Below are 11376 nucleotides of genomic sequence, written 5' to 3'. Positions count from 1 at the left end.
GTTTACTTGGCCAATCCAAATAAGAAACCAGAATAAGAACAGCAATAGCAGTATAGATACTTCTTTTCCCTGTAGGGTTTCTTCCAACCTAGGAATATACAGAGGATAGCTCTTCCCAGAATAGTCTGACTCAAAGTTAATTCTCATTTCTATCCTAGAAGGCAGAGATTGTTGGGTTGTGTGTTTGTTTTTTTTTAACCTTCAAAACACACTAAAATTTAGTCTATACTCTGTTATTGGTATATATCAGATCCAAGCCCCAGGCCACTCTTCTCATTTCCCAAGAGCACCTGGAATTGCCACATTTCTTAACAAAAAATGATAAATAATTTCTATCCCAAAACAATGAGAAGTGAAAAAATAAAATGGATAAGATTGTTTCACCAGGGATTATTTTTGTCATTATTTTTTTCTTTTTTTATTTTATTTATTTTATTTATTTTTCTATTAAAATAATAATGTTAGGCTAAATTTAATTTCTGTCTTTTTAGTTTATAAGCACCCAGGAAAGATCTTTCTTCTTTGATTAGATAACTAAAAATAATATTGCATTACCCTTAGTAACCTAGAGTTGCAAGACTTAGGCCATAACAAACCAAAATAAAGATATCCACTGAGGCACACTGTGGAGACTGTGACCTTCAAGCCTTAGAGAGGTTCTAAGAAGGCACTAGTGATCTTTGTGCATCCAAGACCTTTGAGTTTGGGACATGCCTTGGAAAGTTCATACTAAATCATTCCACTTTATATTAAAAATGATCTAACATTTCGCACCTTTGGAAGTGGAGGAAAACTCTTGAATCCAAACCCCCTCCCAATACCACACAATTTCTTTTCTCTCTTGTACAGCTGAACTTGAGAGAATTGTCTTTGCCTGCTGCCTCTCCTTATTGCTACCTTTTCAGTTAACCCAGTCCCCACCACTGACTTAAAACCTCTCTTGCTAAGGTCACCAGTATTGTCAAATCCAATGGTTATATCTGTATACATCTAACTTGACCTCTAAGCAATATTCAGTTTGGTTTAGTGTTCCCTTCTCTGATTGTTTGATATCATATTCTCATTTTCCCAAAAGTATTGTGCTTTTTTTTTTTTTTTAAAAAAAAAAAAAAGCAGATTATTTGCTGGCATCTCCTCTTCTGCTTGCTTGGCTTCCTCTAAATGTGGGAATTCTTTGGCCCTCTGCATTTCTCTATCTACATTGTCCCCAGGTGATCTCATGAACCACTATAGCAATTAAAATACCATCTGTAGCCTAATTCATCCAAAATTTACATTGCCAGTTCTGACCTCTTCCTTTCCTATAATACAACCTAACGTATTCAATTTCCTACTTAAACATATATCCAAATGAAACTCTTGATTCCCCCAAATATTATATGTCCCTGTCTTACCTCAGTATGATATTCCCATTCATAGTCACATAAACCCAGCACCTAATTGTTATCCTTAATCCTTCTTCCTTTTGTCATTGCCCATATTTAATCTCTTTAATGACTTGGCCACACTCTAATTTAAACTACCAGCACTTCTCAAAACTTCTTTCATATCTCTCACCCAGTTACTTTGCTTGTGTCCTTGCCTCCCTACAATACATTCTCTATATAGCATCAGAGTAATTATTTTAAAATCAGATAATGGCCTCCGTGCTTTGCAATGGCATCCAAGCTCCTCCTCATAGTCTTCAAGATCTTGTGTGATTTTGTCCTTTCTGTATCCCTCTCCTTCCCTTGCTTAAGGCACATTGATTTTTTTGGTTAATTTTCTTTAAAACTCCAAGCTCATTCCCACCTTAGCATTTTCAACCTTTGTTTCCTCTTTCTAGAACAATCTCCCCTATCTCTCCAAATGATCAATTACTTTTCATCATTTAGAACTTGGACCAGTTGTCACTTCCTCCAACAGGCCTTCTGGCTAACCTAACTAAGGTGGACCTCAGGCATCCCAGATATGCTCTGTCATACCATCCTGTTTGTCTTTTGCATAGCACATATCATGACCTGAAATCTTATTTGTTTATGATCTATCTACTTCCCACATACCCTAGATTGCTTTTCATGAAGGCAGTAACCAGTGTTTAGGTTAGTGCCTGGCGGATAACAGGTATTTAAAAAACATTAAGTTATGAATTTTATTTTATTTTTAAATATATTTTAATTGATTTCAGAGGGGAAGGGAGAGGGAGAGAGAGATAGAAACATCAACAATGATTGGCTGGCTCTTTCACCATCAGGGATCGAGCCTGCAACCTGGGTATATGCCCTGACTGGAATCAAACCATGACCTCCTGTTTCATAGGTAGATGCTCAACCACTGAGCCACTGCAGTGGGCATTAAGTAATTAATTTTAGTTGATTGTAGAAACAATGTGTTAGAGTCAAAGCCATAGAATGTTGGTAATGAATGAGCCCTTTAGAATTTCTTTTATTTTACTTGTAGTACTGGGTACTCGTTCATCCCTACCTGAAACTCAGAATATATTCAAATAACTCTAAGTTGGTGGGTAGGAAGCTTCTTGGTATCTATTTTGTTGATTTGGATTATTGTATTAATTTGGATTAAGTTATCTTTAAGAAAAAAAGTTTGTGAACAAATCCAAAAAATTGAGGAGTAATTATGAAGTGGGAGTAATGAGGTGAAGAGAGGAGTCTCTGTTGCTCAGCCAAATCTAAAGCACTAAGGACCAAGTCTATATGAAAGGGAGCTACCAAGAAAAGCACACATCTGGGTTGTTGTTGTTTTTTAAGAAATTTGGAAAAGCAGAAAAACACAAGCAATGCTGATTCAATACCCAGGTAGAAAAGTGAGACACTGTATTGTGAGAAGAGCATCTCACATTTCTGTACACCTATGGCTCCAGTATACTGTGGAAAACAGGTAATGATGATCCCTGTGTTAGCTCCAGGGAAACTTTGCAGCTTTGGGAAACCTTGGAAACAGTCTTCTGAGCAGACAACCAGAGTTCTCACTTCTTGGCACTGTTTTCTTAAGATTAGTTCTTGTTTGAGGCCATCATGCTCACAGATGGCTGTAGAGGAAACAGATATACATCTTCTCTCATTTATGTCTAGTGGCAAGACAGTGAAAGTTTAGGAATCCTAAACAAATTCTTCCTCTATCTCATCAGCTTTGATTAAGTCATAACTCCATCCTTGAATCAATCACCATGGTCAGAGGCAAGGTGCTCTCTTAATGAGCTGAAGCCTGAGTTCTACATCTAGAGATCAGAGATGGGAACCCTCTAAACTAAAATTTGGACTAGTGAGATGACATTGGCTCAGAAAATGGAAGTGATTTCTTTTCATTCATCCATCAGCACTTACTGAGCACCTACCATGTTCCTGGCATTCTTCTAGGACCTAGAATCTAGGTGAAGATACCATGGTGAACAAAGCACACAAAATTCCTTTAACTGCAGCTAATTCCCAAGATTTCAAAGCTTCTTAATGACTTTATGACTCTGTCATGGGTAGCCTACTAGCTTATTGGAAATGGGGTGACTCTCTTCCACACCACAGTAGAGAGGAACCATTCAGCAGGGCTGCCAGTTCTCCTCGTTTGTAATTCTTGCATGATGTAACTCCCCTGCTACAAAAAGCTACAATCACCCAGAGCAACCATAACCTTTCCCCTGAACTTAGAGGTTGTCCGCTGCTGAAACTATTTGTCTTAATCAGTATTCAAGCCTGTGCATGGATGGACAGGAGACTAAGGGAAGAAGCATGGCTTCCTCTAGATGCCCACATTAAGAATAAGTGAGCATGCTTGAGAAAACTGAAGGTCAAAATGATTTTTAGTAAGTCAGGAACTAACATTCTACTCTTATCCCCACCTCATGCTCTCTAATTTTGGCAGTAATTCAACAGTCTCTTTCATGCCCTGGAGTCTGCCCTTCAAATATCACCTTATATTTTTGTTTTATCTTCCTTTCTCATTCTCATTCTTACCTTTCTTATTTTCTCTCCCTTTCATCCTTTCTTCCCCTCCCATTCTCATTTCTTTCATCCTCTTGCTTCCCTCTCTTCCCTTCTTTTTGCTTTAGGGTGTATCCTAGCAACAGTTATTTAAATTAAAAAGGGATGAGAAGGGCCACCAGTGTTGCCAAGGTTACCAGTATTTTCTGCTGTCACTGGAGAAAGTAACTTGTGCACCTATCATAATGGAATCAGATGCTCCCACATATTCCTTGCTACTCTGCCTTTCTCTTCAACATCCAGAGATAATGAGAGTCTTCCATATCAAAAAGCTTTACCAAACTGTTTCACAGTGTCATGGATATTACCATTTAGTAAGAAATTACTCTATAGCCCATATGCTATTAAAAAGTTTAGGGAGCCCTGGCCAGTGGGGCTAGGTGGTTAGAGCATTGGCCTGAGTACCAATGGGTAAATGGTTACATTCCTGGTCAAGGGCATGTACCTGGGGTGCAGGTTCAATCCTGGCCCCAGTCCAGGCCTCTGTAGGAGGCAACCAATGGATGTGTCTCTTTCACATCGATGTTTCTCTCTCTCTCTCTCCCCCTCCCTTCCTCCATTCCATTCTCTCTAAAAATCAATGAAAAAAATAAAAAAAAGGAAAAGTTTAGAGAAACATAAAATGGTAAAAAAACAACAATACTTACATTTTAACATCTTTTTAGAGGGCAATAATTCTATTCATGTATATACTGTCAGATTTTCACTAACAATAGAAACAGTATTGTTGGCCAACAAAGCTTATACTGTGATAATGACTCAATATTGGATACATTTGCCTTTTAAAAATATAACCATAGCAATTTGTACCTATACATCATCATTTAGGTCAGGAATGGGGAACATCCAGCCTACAGGCCATATAAGGCCCCCAAAATCATTTGGTCTGGCCCTGCCAAGGCAACCACCGGTGGGACTTGAAATTCAATAAATCTAGGAGCTTTTTTCATAGCAATATAAATTTATATTAAGTGAATTATATTAAGCGAATAATGTTATATATATCCAAATGGCCCTTGACAAAGAAATCCCCACCCCTAATTTAGGTGCTACATCTAATTTAAAAGATAAGCCCTAGCTGATGTAGCTCAGTTGATTGGAGCATTGCCCCATACACCAAAAGGTAACAGGTTTAATTCCTGGTCAGAGCACATACCCAGATTGTGGGTTCGATCCCTGATCAGGGTGTGTACAGGAGGCAACTGATCAATGTTTCTTTCTTACATTGCTGTTTCTCTCTCTCTCTCCCTCTTCCTTTGTCTCTATCTAAAAATCATTTTGAAAAAGCATATCCTTGGTGAGGATTTTTAAAAAAAGATAAAACTCTTCTTAAAAAATTCATACAAATTACCCTTACCATTATAAAAAATTAAAAATCCATTTAGCAGCATATCTTCTGTTCATTATAAAAAGATAGCCATTAGTGGCCAGGAACTAATTTAAAGACTGCCTACATCTGGCCTAGTGTACAAATGTGGGGCTCAGAAGACCTAAGAGCAGCCTCTATATATGGATCCAGTTCTGAACTAAAATTCCTCAGACTAGTCAAGCAAAAAATTTGAAAACATTTTTTGTGAAGATATGTTATAGTAGCATTATTTATGTTGGTCAAGACACAGAAATAACCAAAGTGTCCTTAAATAGATGACTAGATAAAGATGTGGTACATATATACAATGGAATATTATTCAGCCATAAGAAAAGATAAAATACTGCCCTTGTGATAACATGGAAGGACCTTGATAATATCATGCTAAGTGAAATAAATCAGTCAGAAAAAGTTAAGAATCATATGATTTCATTCCTGCATGGGATATAAAACTGAAAGCAACAAACAAGAAAAACAAACAAAAACTCATAGACACAGACAACAATATGGCAGTTACCAGAGGGAAAGAGGGGGAGGAGTAATAAAGAGTAAAGGGGGTCAAATATATGGTCATGAAAGATGATTTTACTTTGAGTGGTAGGCACACAATGCAATATATAGTTCATGTATCATAGAAATACAGACTTGAAACTGATATAATCTTATTAACCAATGTCACCTTAATCAATTTAATAAACAGATACTTCACCTAAGAAGAAATAGATAGAAAATAAGCATGTTAAAAGATGTTTATTAAAAAATATTTGTGACTTTCCTATATCATAACACCTGATATTGGCATAACCTCTTACAAAATCCTTATATTTCATTTTTTTTTTCATTCCTGCAATGGCTCTGGAAGGATATACTTTCCCAATTTTATAGATAAACTAAAAAGCAGGGAGTTTGAGTGATGTAAGTGGCAGAGGGCCTGGTACCAGGTTTTTGACTCCTATTCATTCCTAATTTATTGCACAGTGCCTTCTTTTTACAAGATACAGAAATAGTACCCATGCATGGATTCTTCCCCTACTTCCTTCCAATTCCTCCTGGAAGCACATCCTCATTTGCACATAAATCCTGCCCTAGGGTCAATTTCTGGAGAACCAGACCTAAAAAAGGCTACAATTCCTATCACAGTGTTTTTTTCTCCATGGCTCCAGTTCTCACTGATTCTTTCCCTTGCCCCTTCATGCCTTAGATAGGTAACAATTCTCACCATTGCTAGTCTTAAAGTGTTTTAGCAGTCTTGGTGGTTCCCTTAACCCTGTTCACATTCACTCCCTAAATCTTTAACTGAAGTATCATGAGATGGTTTCTGTTTAATGCAGATACCATACTGATAGACCTTCCTACTAATATTCCCAATTTCTCTGTTACCCTTCCATTCTCCATAGAATGGCTGGAGATAGTTTTAAAATATTAATTAGATCACATTTCTCCTCACTTAAAACCATCAGTGAACCCCCACCATGCACAGATAATGTCCAAGTTTCCTGCCATTGTATAAGAAGTCTTTCACGCTTCAGCTGTATCTTCAGCCTCAACTCTGACTACTTCCTTCCTAATATACTTATATCACAGCAATATTATCTACATGTAATTTCCAACAAAGACCAGGCTGTACTTCACTCTGTGCTTTGGTTTACCTCATGCTGCTCTCAAAGGGTGGCATGCTCTCTTCTCCAAATGACACTCACTGATTCCTCCAGTTCAAGCAATTGTCCTCTCTTCAGAAAGGCTGTGAATTCCTAGAAGATAGGGATTATTCATTTATTAATTTTTATATCCTCAGTTTTAGCTTGACACAGAATAGAAAGCATGTTGAATGAATGGCCTTTCAAGGAGTGAAAATAGCTACTGTGCTAAAGCACTCTGACAACTACTCAATTATTATTGGAGATACCTTTGAAAAGTGAACCAATAACATTCATAATTGCTAGTTATTTGTGTCAACTCAGTATCACACACTTAATGCTTAATGAATGTTATTATTTAATCTCCCCAACAAACATAAAGTATTATTATCCTTTTTGTTAAAAATGAGAAAAATAAAGGTCAGAAAGATAAGAAATGTCCCTGTGTCATACAGTTAATAAGGATAGATTTGGAATCTTGAGTCCTTCCAAATCTATCTTTATTTCAAAAATAGATTTATAGAGAAGCACCTGTGCCAAAATGTAAAGTAGAATAGCACCTATGACACAGCCGTTAGTCTACTCCTATTCCGAGCCTCCTGGTTAATGTGAAGAAGAGGAACATTCATTGGTTCCATATACCTCTGTTTATATTAAATTCATAAAATCCCAATAGCATCATCAATACTTTCTATGTGCATCTATTCCCAGCTATTTTAGAAGGCATTTTGTCTGGGGCATTTCATCTAAAAAGATGGTAGAACTAGAGACAGTCAGATATTTACACAGGACAAATAAGTCTTTACTATATCCTACAAACAATAAAATACTCATGGAACATTACTTCCCTGTAAGAGCTACTACTACAACTTGCATTCCTGTAAATGTGCTTCCCCAGTTCTCTTTAGGACTCAGCAAGGCCCTAATCACATGCTGATCACACACACAGAGCCTGAATCAGACAATTAAAGTTGTGATGTGTTTTTGCTACATCAAAACATGAAAACTAAATGGTAGCAGTAGTTAATGTAGCATTTTATAAGCAACAGTGAATTACCCATGGTTAGTGACTAGTAATAAATTAGTATGGTTATATTCAACAAAACACACCAAAAAAATGTCTACCAATGAGATCATATGACAAGCATGAAAAAGAGAAAGTTTAGATCAGGTTACACAAAATCACAGAATAGGAAACTCAGGAACACTGATCTGCCTCCTTTTGATTTTTGCCGAGCTTCATTGCATGATCTCACGGTCTCTCACCAATTTATGATATAGCCACCACCACAGCAATGGGGCTCTTCTTGCACTCCTTCACCCCAATTAAAGGACCAACTTGTTCTGGTTCTACCGAGGACTTTCTGAATCCTAGGCTTCCAGTTATGGTAACTAGTAGGCAGAAAATGGCTCCCCAAAGATATCTGCATCCTAATCCCTGTAATTTATGAATATATTACTTTACAAGGCAAAAAAGGACTTTGCAAATGTGAGTAAATTAAGGATCTTCAGATGGAAAGAGTCTCTGAAATTATCCAGAAAGGCTCCCATATAATCTCTGGGTCCTTAAAATCAAAGCAATATTTCTGGCTGTGGTCAGAGGGAGGTGTGACTACAGAAGAATGGTTACAGAAATACACTACTGGCATTAAATACAGAGGAAGAGGCCTCTAGAACCTGGAAAAGGCAATGAAATAGATTCTCCTCACACCTCCCAAGAGAAACACAGCCCTGTTAACAATTGATTTTAGCCCAATAAGATCTATGTTGGATTTCTGATCTACAGAACTGTAAATATAGTAAATGTTTTATTTAAACCTATACATTTGTGGCAATTTGTTATGGCACCCAACTCCTCTTGGTTTTCCCAGGACTGTTCTGGTTTTAAAACTAAAAATCCCACATCCAAGGAGCCCTTCTAGATATAGGCAAACCAGGACAATTGGTCACACCACCCCATTTCTCATCTCCTAGTATTAGGCTCTAGAATTCTCCATTAATACATAGGTACCCTTCAGCTGAAATTACCTAGCTTCCCCAAAGCAGTAACTTTTTATACTAATAAAAGCCTAGGTGGTCCTTGCGCCCTCGTGAGACGTTCTCACGTCATCACAAGATGGCCCCCACAAGATGGCCAGCAGGGGCGGGCAGTTGGGGGTGATCAGGCCTGCAGGGGAGTGCAGTTAGGGGCAACCAGGCCTGCAGAGGAGGGCAGTTGGGGGCGATCAGGCTGGCAGGGGAGGGCAGTTGGGGGCAATCAGGCTGGCAGGGGAGGGAAGTTGGGAGTGATTGGGCCAGCAGGGGAGGGCAGTTAGGGGTGATCAGGCCGGCAGGGGATCAGTTAGGTGTCAATGAAGCCGGCAGGGGAGCGGTTAGAGGGCGATCTGGCTGGCAGGCAGAAGCAGATAGGGGCAATCAGGCAGGTAGGCAGGCGAGCAGTTAGGAGCCAGCAGTCCCGGATTGTGAGAGGGATGTCCAACTGCCGGTTTAGGCCCAATCCGGATCAGGCCTAAACTGACAGTCAGACATCCCCCAAGGGGTCCCAGATTAGAGAGGGTGCAGGCCGGGCTGAGGGACCACACCTCCTGTGCATGAATTTCATGCACTGGGCCTCTAGTATATATATATTACCTAGCTTTTATTAGTATAAAAAGTTACTGCTTTTGGGAAGCTAGGTAATATATATATATATACTAGAGGCCCAGTGCATGAAATTCATGCACAGGAGGTGTGGTCCCTCAGCCCAGTATATATATATATATATATATATATATATATATATATATATATCCAAGAGAGAGAGATAGAAACATTAATGATGAGAGAGAATCATTGATTGGCTGCCTCCTGCACACCCTCTACAGAGGATCTAGCCCACAACCTGACCCAGGAATTGAACCATGACCTCTTGGTTCATAGGTCAATGCTCAACCACTGAGCCACTCTGGCTAGGCTAAAGCAATAACTCTTAAACATTAGTGTGAATCAGAATCATCTGGGGGGCTTGTTAAAACAAATTTCTAGGTTTACTGTCAGAGTTTCTGATTCAGTAGGTCAAGAATAGAGCCTGAGAATTTTCAGTTCTAACATGTCCTTAGGTCAGGCTGACTTGCAGCTCTGAGGACCAGACTTTTCAACCACTATCCTGAGAGATAAAAACCTCTGGGACAACTGGAAATAGAATTTCATCAGTTCACCCACATGTCAGGAATAGGTAAAAATGAGATGGGTTTGTGGACTGATACCTATTATTAGATCTCATCATGCACACAACTCTAACATCATCTCCTTGATCTGCTAGAGCAGGTTTTGAAAACAGTTCTACTGTGATGTAGTGGAAGGATTGTAATCCCATTCCTGTCTTTCAGAAATAATTGGACCCTGGGCAAGTTACCTACCACTTTGACTCTCAGAATTGGAGGTAATCCATTTAAGTACCCTGCATGGCGTCTGGCATATGACATATGCTCAGTAAACGATAGTCATGCAAGGGCGTAGGCCTTTCCAAAATACCACTCACACAGATCATACAATCTAATGAGAATGAGGAAGGGGGAAAGTGGACATTTTCCATTTGACCTTGGTATAAGGATTTGAAGGCTTGGTTATATCATTCAAATTCAGCAATATTCCCAGAATATTCACTAATGTAGGTTTCTGGGATTCTCCTGACTCTTTTTCATTCATTTGAAAACATGTCTGAAGCACCTCTTATGGAAAACCTTTGATTTAAATACTGTAGTCCCTTCTGTGTTTATGGTTCATTCATTTAATTATTTATTCAACAAGTATGTGTTAAGGACCCACACACTATGCAGATATTGTAGGTACTGGCATTACAATGGACAAGAAGACAGAAAAGATCTCTACTCTCACAGAACTTATTTTTTAGAGAAGGCAAACCAAAAATAAAAAAGGAAAGGAAAGAAGAGGAAAAGAAAGGAAAGGAAAAAGTAAAAAAGAGAAGAATAAGAATGTCAGTGATGTCAAGTCCTTTGACAAGATAAAACTGGAAAAGGATTGCTTTACAATAATAAGGTAGTCAGGTCCTCTATATGGAGGTGGCACTTGATCTGAGATATGAATAACTGGGTAAAAGTCACTGCAAACAGAAGAACAGATAGAAAATTTTAAGAAGAAATGAGCTACACCCGGAAGTAGCTAAAGGGAGAACATTGTGGATGAATATGGAGAGCAATGGGGAGAACTATGAGGTGGAAGGAGTCTATGATGTTGTAGATCTTGGATTGGTATGGATTAGCTTCTGGCAACAGGACACTTTATTGGGCAGAAGAAAGTACCAATTTTAAGGTACATTTTTCATACATGGTTAGTTTCTTAGGTCCATTATTCTTGTGACTAATCTGGTTTCTGCTTGTAGTACACACTTGTTGTT

This window comes from Plecotus auritus (assembly GCF_963455305.1).
Source record: "Plecotus auritus genome assembly, chromosome: 2".
Taxonomy (NCBI): domain Eukaryota; kingdom Metazoa; phylum Chordata; class Mammalia; order Chiroptera; family Vespertilionidae; genus Plecotus; species Plecotus auritus.
This window is presented reverse-complemented; position numbering follows the sequence as displayed.